Raw genomic sequence first — 9,916 nt, 5'->3', positions numbered from 1 at the left:
TCCTATCAATGGTATAGCAGTAAGAATCGCCCAAATTAAGAAGAATGAATGTTGAAGAAACTGAGGAAGTGCAGCGGATGGAACCAGAACTGACTTCATCATGCAACAACACAACACCAGACCCCATCTCTCCTGCCCTGAAAGATTGTTATGACAGATGGAGCCCAAAACCGTGGACTAGATGAACCCAATGGACATTTTAGGGAGATGGTCCATAAATTAAGGGAATGATATCTATGTTGTGTATGTATATATATCTCTCAAAAAATGGGAAGGTGGTTGGTGATTAATTGGAATGTATTGTAAGGGTAGGACCTAAGCATGACGTAAATGGTATAGAATAAGGGGTGGATACTGTCCTGGTTTCGGCTGGGATAGAGTTAATTTTCTTCATAGTAGCTAGCATAGTGCTGTGTTTTGGATTTAGTACCAGAAGAATGTTGATAACACACTGATGTTTTCAGCTGTTGCCAAGTAGTGCTCAGACTACTCAAGGACTTTTTGAGCTTCTCCTGCTCGGCCAGGTGCATAACAAGCTGGGAGGGAGCACAGCTAGCACAGCTAACCCAAACTGACCAAAGAGCTATTCCATACCATATAACGTCATGCTCGGGGGGGGGTTAGTTAGTTCGGTCGGTCGCTCGCGGCTCGGGGACTGCTCGCGGCTCGGGGACTGCTTGCGGCTCGGGACGGGCTGGGCATCGGTCAGCAGGTGGTGAGCAATTGCATTGTGCATCACTTGTTTTATATATATTCTGTATATTCTCATACCATTATTATTATCACTATTGTTATTCTTCTCTCTTATTAAACTGTCTCTATCTCAACCCACGGATCTTACTTTTTTTTCTTTTCTACGATTCTCTCCCCCATCCCACTGAGGGAGGGGGGGGAGTGAGCGAGCGGCTGCGTGGTGCTGAGTTGCCAGCTGGGTTAAACCACGACAAAGACATTATTTGTCTTTAAAAAAGGTCATTTGTCTATACAAAATATACCTAATATACAAAATATACTGGGATTTTACAGCTGTGCAAAAAGAATAAAAGCTGTGACATAGCATTCTTTTATGTTTCCTTTCCAGCTACTTCTACGTGTGATCTCTAGGTTATAGATATGTAAGCAATTACTCCACCATTAAAAGTCTTTGAGATTTGCACCTAAAAGAGAAATAAAACCTAGTGTACACATACAAACACTGACTTTCTTCTGACACACTGTAGTAAATTTCAAGAGTCTCTGATTTTGTTTGGATACGCACATACACGGTGGTATTGCTATATGTGGCAAGCTACATTTTGCTTTCTTGCTCAGTGTTTCAGTTACATGTGCCTTGTTTAATTAGGTATGGCTAATGATTATCCATGCTAGTCTATGCCTTGAATTTAAATTGAGCAACAAGACCGGTCATTTCCTAATGATTCCATTAGCACTATTTTAAATTCAAGAGATAATTTTCATTATGTATGAAAATGCTTGAAGAGGTATTATGATTCAAATCTACTACTATCCTATAAAAAAGCTGAAAAATTATGTATATGTATTAAAGGTGACAGATATAGATGAGATTAACTTAGCTTTTTGCTTGACAGCATTTTCCCACGACATATGTTCAGTGCTATCAGGGCTATTACAGAGAGCACTGACTAATCAGGGAGACAGATTCACAAACAGTCACTGCAACACATGGTGGCCCCTTGGTGTTAAAAAGGACCATCACAGTCATTTGTAAACATGGTCAGATAATGCGAGTATTTGTCATCTTGATTGTTTCAACCACAGTCATCAAACCCAGAGATCAGCAGTTTGGAAACGAAAATATCTTGTAAGCTAGCAGTGTCCACTGCTGCACAGAAGAAGTGAGGGAAAATTCTGACAGCTTTTTAATGGGTCTAATCTTGATTAAGTGTATTAAAAGCATTACCTTTAAGACTAATCAGTAACTGTGGTTTTAATGACAAGCTGATGTTAATTATGGCTGGCTGTTTTAAGCCCTGTTAACACCAAACGTCTTATTTATCAAATGCTGCATCTATGTGAAGAAGTCAAGTAAATCTGATTGCTGGAAGCAGCAGCTGAAGTTCTACGTGACTGATGTAGCCAGTTGTAAGTGCTCTGCTGACCTAATTTTACAGCTGCTCAGAGAAGACATTTGTAAATAAGCTTGTGACTGGATCTACAGCAGTCACATGTAGTGAATACAATACTTTTAATCTCGAGAGATTTCTGTGGTATGTGCTCAAGCTGTTAGAATGAGTCATAACATTATTTAGTAGAGGAGCCAAAAACTTATAGTTGTCAGGGCAGAGACTGATAATTTAGGTTACAGACATCAGTGGTTTTTTATTAATCTCGCAGTCATCTCTTTCCAGAAAGTCAAGCTAGGTGTAGAAAGCTCTATCAGTTTTGCAGAACAAAACTATGAAGTTATTTTGCACTTTTTATAGCAATAGATTCCATGAAAATTGTCCACCATCCTTTTCTCTGCCTTAGTTTTCCATTAACTTTCTTTAAAAGGTTCCATAACAGGTCAGTTTTTTGCTCACCTCCCAAACATAAGTTGCCTGGGTAGTTATTTTTCTAGTTTCAGATGCCCTGATAGGTGTGGTACAGATGGAAAACTAAAAATATCATGAGCCATTTAGGCAAATATCTTTGCCAATGAACATTTTTTTCTAGTGCCAGTTTACTGGTGTATCACACATATCGGGTTTAAAAGTCTTAAAGCAGTAGGATCCAGGCTGTCTCTTGTCCAGAGACATATGTCTAGTCTTGCCTGTACTGGAGTTAGCTGTAATTTCCTAATGATCTCAGTGGAGGTATACTATGTCCCAGCTCAGCCCGAGAGATCTTTTTGTCATAGTATTTTCTTGAAGTTCATCTCAAATTTCATCCCTAGTTTAGCCTGGTAATAGGTTTTTTTCATTCCTGTCAGTGTTTAAGAGGCATTTGGACCATGCCCTTAATAAGATGTTTTAACTTGGTCAGCCCTGAACTGGTCAGACAGCTGGACTAAATGATCTTTGTAGGTCCCTTCCAACTGAAATAGTTCTATCCTATCCTATCCCATCCAGTTCTTCACACTCTTTTTATTATGTTTTATCATTGTCCTGATACTTTCAATTAACTAACAAGCAGTGATTCTATCAACACATATACCCTAGACTGCAACATAGAAAAGCTTTGCTTTGCTTTGTGATAAAATTTACATGTGCGTATTTTAAAACATGGTTTATATTTGTAGTATCTGATGGTCAATGATCTTTCATAAGCCCAGATCTAGAGGGTTTTTTAAAAATTATTTTCATGGTACATAAAAAGGAATCACACAAATTTTTCTAAAGAAAGATTTATTTATTTATTTTCTAAAGAAAGAAAGCACAGAATAATACTTCAGACCGGTTTTATTATTAATTTAATCTAAGGAAGAAGTTTCCTTATGGCCAGTCCCAGCCTTTCATGTCCCTCACCCTCCTGCTGCACTGTGCTGAGAAGCGCCTGGCTCCAGCTCCCTGTCAGCCTCTCATAGGCATGGGAGGCTGCTGTTAAGTGCCCCCAGAGCTGCCCCTGTTCAGGCTGAACCAGCCCTGGTCCTCCAGCCTCTCCTCACAGGGTGGGTGCTTCAGCCCTGACGACCTCATTGGCCCTCTTCTGAGCTCACTCTGCTTTATTGCTATTTTTTCTGTACTGAGGAGTCCAAAACTGGACACAGTGTCTAGGTGATTGTATTGAACATTTTAAAACAAGTCCCAGAACTTTGTTAGCTACAAGATAATACTAGATAATAAAGAAGGATCTACCCTGTCATACTCACTAATGGACAGGTGCTTTGAATGTAACCTGTGTTAGTCAGTGATAACTTATTCTCTGTATTCTTTGGTCAAAATGGGGTCTGGGTCAAAATGGAGAATTTTTGTTGTAGCAATGCAATTCAATGCTCGAGTCCATGTGAGAACCTTGACAACCAAAGGTAAGTTGGAAAATTGCTCAGAAGGAGAGATTGCATATACTTCTCCAGACTTCCAAAAACAGAAAGAAATTCTAATATGAGCTTATTTGCCTATGGACATGACATTTCTGCATAATTCTAATGGGAGGTGTGATTGAGCAGTGAAAGGACGATGACTTCCACCCAAAAAATCTAACTTGTACTGCTCAGCTGAATAGTTCTACTGGTCTAGGGAAAAATGAAATGAACTCTAATGTATGTTCTGACCTTAAACTTGCTTTTTTAAACTCTTTTTACCCATGAAAGGCAAGTGCATATTTGAGATACCAGGCATGCTTGGTATATGCCCTCAGGTGATGGCACTGGGAACTGCAAGTATTCTATTTGTAATGTATGAGATTTGCATTTCTTAAATCTTTAAAATATTATAGAAATCTTTCTGTACACTTCAAACAAATCTTTGTGGAGTGATTAAAAACACCACAAAAGTTCAAAAATATCCTGTGCTTTCCCAGCTGTAGCTGATCTCTCTATGTTTTAATGCAAGTTTCTGTATGTAAGCATTTAATAAGAAAGTACATTTAATATCATTACTTCTTCTCATCCTGACCTTGCCAGACAGGTCTTATTCATTCTTTCAACTTGAAGCACTTGTGTGCATGTGTGTGCAGACAAAGTATAACAGCTGATTTTACAACTGAACATACTTTCTATTTTTTTAAATATGCAGATCCTACCAGTCACATAGAACACGGTGTACCAAAAGTACTTATGGATGTAGTTTCAAAGGTGAAATTGACTCTGCTGGATGCACTGAGAAAGGAATGTTTAAGGCACAAAAAATTGGGAAAGATATTTGGTTGAGCAGCAGGGACCCTTTCTCCTGAATAGAAAGGGCGTTTGCACTTTCTTTCACTTACAGATAAAATTCCATTAATGCCTGAGATGTGGGGTTTTTTCCTAATTCTGATTTTTGAACCTGTTATATAGGTCTCTGCTCTCCAATACAGTTGTGTTATTTTAGGATGACACTTTCTTCTCTGAACTGAGTCAGATTCACACTGGTAAAATGTTTTCTCTTCCATATGTTTGTTTTCTTAGCCCCTGTTCCAAGTTACAGTACTCTGGTCTGCTTCATTATATTGTTACTTTCTTGACATTTATATATAGAAAAGCAGCTTGATGGTGAAAATTGTAAAGATTTTAGAAAAAAAATTTTTATTTTGTGGAAGAATGCATGTGCCCATGTAAGAGTTTATTCATGCCTAAGGTCAGGAAAGTGAAAAATTGTAACCAAAATGTGGCCATCAGCCATATTGTGCTTTAAAAGCAATGAGAGTGACTGAGATTTTGTACATATACGATACTGTAAAATTAATTTTATGTTTAAAAGGAGATAGTTCCTATGTGAACTACAGGGGAGTCTGCTTAAAGCCTTCACTTTAATATGATTTCAGTAGTATTTTAAAGAATGTGATATAATGTCTATAAGGTAGGAGGGATTGCATATAACATGAAAAATCATTAATAGTATTGCTTAGCGAAACTTTCTAAGTAAACATTCTCCTGCATGCAAACAGCTGGAAAAGAGACTAATAGCATCAATCAATTTAGGTTTACTTGAAGTGTAACTGAAATGCCCTGTAGGGCTCACTGATACCATTCAGCTTTGGGTCTTTTCCAGCAACAGCATCTGCACACTTACACTTGGTGCTGTTTCATTGTGAACACTACAATGATTGCTTCTAGAAAAGATGGTTATATTATGAAATGACATAGAATTAGGTAGGATTTGAATTTCCTGTCATGTCAGTCTAGAAAAATGTGTAGAAAGTTTTTAAAGTTTCATGTAACACTTCCATGGAGTGTAAAGTTTCCTCATTTTCTCCTCGAGGGCTACTGCAGTCAAGTAACAGATAAAATATGTGGATTTAGTCTTGGGTTTGGTCTGGCACCTGGTTCCTTCCTACCACTATTATAAAGAAAAAACTTTCGTGGCTTCACTGGGAGTTTTGCTTACATATGGAATGCACGATAGCCCTGTCCTGTCACTAGAAATATTAGTACACCAATAGAGATGTAAACCCCATGGTTAGATTAATTTGAAACACCAGTTGAAACCATTTGGATAGAAATCTGGCCAAATCATGCTTATATTTAATGATACCATACAAAAAAATGAGTGGAAATTAGTTCATTGCTTAGTAAATGGAGGAAATGTGTCACTGTGGGAAAAAACTTTTATTCTTATTTACAGTCTTCTAAGTTATAATAAATAACCTGAAATACAGTGCAAAACTTCTTAATAGCAGAAATTATAATACATACATATTTTCAATGCCTAAAGAAGCCTGGTTCATTCCACTTTCAGCTTCTTAGTTTTCTCTTTTTTTTTAAGGATGTATTATTATAAAGCCCAATTTTTCCAGATACCTAGAGCTGTTGTTATCAAGGCATAGTCACAGTGGGGGAGGATGTCGTGAATTTTATGCTAGTCATGAGGGATGTGAAGTAACCCAATTGATTTTTACCAGTCCATTTAAAAGACTTCCTATTTCCTGCCAGCTTAAAAGCTTTTCCTTGACTTCAGACCACAAAAGACAGTCTTGACTCTTGAGAGGACTGAGCTCTGACCAAGGACTTTGCAAATGCCAGCCTGAAAAATACCTCTGTTCAGTTCCTTCATGGGGAGATTATTACCACCACTCAGTGAGCCTGTGCTTGGGGGCGTCTCCACAGAAAACTCCATAGAGCTGTCCCAAATACGTAATTCTTTTTGCAGTTGCTCTTGTACTTATCTCTGAATAAATTTTCCATATCATCATAATATATCAAATATGCTAATTTTAACCCAATTTATGTTTAATTTATGCAATTTATTGAAAATTTTAGAAAAGCACTCTTACCTCCCCTTCTTGGGCAAAACTTATTCTGTATCTTCTTTCCAACTGTTGCTTAGGATTTTAAGTGAGGCTAATTTTTCACAGAGCTTTGCTTTCATGTACTACTTTTTGAACTGAAAATTTAAAAGTTCATTAAAATTGAAAGTATACATTTTCTGGGAGGTTTGCATTTTTTTAACTCTTTTGTCATTACATAATAAAAAAATGGGAGTTGCAATAGGATATCTGATTAAATTAAGCGTATCATTATATTCCAAGATTTTGTTTGTTTTAATCTCATTTGTATTAAAATGAACTATAGAAGAACTAGTGAAGAAAAAGAGCAAGATTTATAAGTGACATCAACCTGATATTCTGGCAACGTTATGTATCTCATTATACTGCAGTGTTTGAAGCACTGACTCACTAACTGTAAATATGCCTGTTAATGTTGACCTTAACTTGTGTTACTATCCAAAGAAAGCTTTACCTTTAAAGGTGTATCAAAATATTGATTTGAAACTCTATGTTTAATTGGCTATTCCACAGTTATATTATCTAACAAGAAGGGAATGACTTGCATCACATTTTGTCATTTCTGGACGATTATTCTTGTAAGAATAAAGAAGGTAAACCTGCAGATCAATTGCCTTTTGGCTATGACCAGACCATTATTGGGCAATTACCTATTTTATCAATGATTTATTTTACCCTTGGTAACAGTGCAAAGCAAATTCTTATGCCATACACATATGATCACAATTGATAAGGGATTTATGATACCAATCATAAATCCATTTTTGTACTTCCCCTGCTGGGAGGATACCACGCAGTGTAAAATATCATGTGTAATATATATCATGTATGTGAAGGATTAAGGTCTGGTACAGTGTTTTATTGTCCTGTTCAGTAGGTTAATAACTGATTTTCTAGCTACTATTGACTGTGGGGTTTGTTTCTTTTATCTCTCTGGATACAAGAATGGTGTATTTGCTTTTTTGTTTACAACAAGGAAGTTGCAGAGGAAAAACCCATGACAGCCAAAGAAGATATATGTTTATCCATATATGACTGTACTTCATTGTGTGTGTCTCAGTCGGTAATGTATTGCACAGGCAATAAATAATTTTCTCAAAATCAAAGAATCAACAAGGAATACTGACTAGCAGTCATCACTTGGGGCAGAGAGATGAGGTTTTATTCCTTGTACTCAACCTGACTAACCATTTTCTCAGTCTTTGCTATTCTTTTCTTACACATTTTCATGTCTCACAGATAAGCTTCTCAAGCCATATACCATCTGTCAGTATGCTCTGGTGTAAGATAACAGTCATAATTTCACTTGATATTTATTACAATAAAGTAAGTAGCAATGTATTTAGACCAAAAGCACTTGTTAGTGTTTCACAGTGATGCCTGATAAAACTGATTAAGTAAGTTTCTTATCACACTGTTAACCCTGATTCTTTTTACATAGGATTTAACAGTTGTAGTGCAGAACCAGTATTGCTGACTTTATTTAACTGAGCAGGCATTTTGATTGTTTGAATGAGAAAGATAAACAGGAGTTTGCTCTTGAGAAGAAATACTTGAGCCTCCATTATGTTACAACATAGATGCACTGTTGCATAGCTGCATGGAGCTTAAGATCAGAGGTTCACCTGTTCTGACTTCTTATCAAAGGTCAGACAAGCCATCAGATTTCTTCCAGTTTCCTGGGAACATGTGTATGCTTAATGCATATTTTATAAATAAAATGCTACTAGTGGCTTTAGACTTTCACTTTTTCCAGTTAAGTCATACATCAATCCCCTTAGCAGGAGATATAAGTCAAGACAGGTCAAAGTTCAGGTTTCAGGAAAAAGAAAGTACTCCAAAGGCATGATTTTAATATGGCTTTACTGAACTGTTAAACATGGTGTACTGCAAATAAATGAAAAATAGTTCAATATAAAGACTACATGAGATAAATATGTAAGCAATATATTTTTAAAATTTAACAGGAATAAAAAAAAAAGGTCTTAATATTGAAGTTCTTCCAAAATTTTTGTTGTTAAGGAACACAAATGGTGGTCAGGCAACTAAGGCTAAGGGTTGCCCTAGATGTCAGACATTAGGCTGTAAGGAAGTGAGTGTTTCATCGCACCCTTCTTATAAAACTATAAATATATCAAAAGTTTTATAATAAGTACACCTTTCAAGAAAAAGACCTGGAATAGGATATTAGTGTCCTTGCTCATATTTTACATCCTATCTGCCTTCTAGCAATCGCACACTGTTAAACACGGTATACCACAAATAAATGAAACATGGTTCAATATAAAGACTACATGAGATAAATATAGAAGTAATTTATTTTTAAAATTCAACAGGAATTAAAAAATTCTTAATATCGATATTCTTCCAAAATGTATTATTAGCAATTGTATGGACATACACATACTGAGCCACTTTCCATCATCTATGAAAGGTCGTGGAGAACAGGAGAGGTGCCTGAGGACTGGAAGATAGCCAATGTCACTCCAGTCTTCAAAAAGGGCAAGAAGGAGGACCCAGGGAACTACAGGCTGGTTAGTCCCACCTCCATCCCTGGAAAGGTGATGGAACGACTCATTCTGGGTGTCCTCTCCAAGGAAGTAGATGAAAAGAAGATCATCAGGAGTACCCAGCATGGATTCACCAAGAGGAAATAATGTGTGACCAATCTGATAGCCTTCTATGATGGCATGACCAACTGGGTAGACGAGGAGAGACTGGTGGATGTTGTCTACCTTGACTTCAGCAAGGCTTTTGACACTGTCTCCCACAACATCCTCATAGGGAAGCTCAAGAAGTGTGGGTTGGATGAGTGGACAGTGAGCTGGATTGGGAACCCGCTGAACGACAGGGCTCAGAGGGTTCTGATTGGCGGGGCAGAGTCTAGTTGGAGGCCGGTATCTTGTGGAGTTCCCCAGGGCTCGGTACTCAGCCCAGTCTTGTTCAACTTATTCATCAATGACCTGGACGAGGGGACAGAGAGGGTACCATCAGCAAGTTTGCTGATGACACAAAACTGGGAGGAGTGGCTGATACGTCGGAAGGCTGCACT

At 37.4% G+C, this 9,916-nt stretch overlaps 1 long non-coding RNA gene across 1 annotated transcript in view; it reads right to left on the bottom strand.

Moving 5' to 3' along the window:
* Positions 1-6: 6 nt before the first annotated feature.
* Positions 7-9,916, bottom strand: part of LOC118452049 — a 17,764-nt gene continuing 7,854 nt past the window's right edge. The window contains exon 3 of the long non-coding RNA XR_004841680.1: positions 7-354. This is a non-coding gene — a long non-coding RNA (uncharacterized LOC118452049). The remainder of the gene's footprint in view (positions 355-9,916) is intronic.

The sequence above is a fragment of the Egretta garzetta genome, unplaced genomic scaffold (assembly GCF_000687185.1).
Source record: "Egretta garzetta isolate BGI_Z169 unplaced genomic scaffold, ASM68718v1 scaffold473, whole genome shotgun sequence".
NCBI classification, from domain to species: domain Eukaryota; kingdom Metazoa; phylum Chordata; class Aves; order Pelecaniformes; family Ardeidae; genus Egretta; species Egretta garzetta.
The sequence above is the reverse complement of the archived record's forward strand: the minus strand, read 5'-3'. Positions and strand labels throughout refer to the sequence as shown.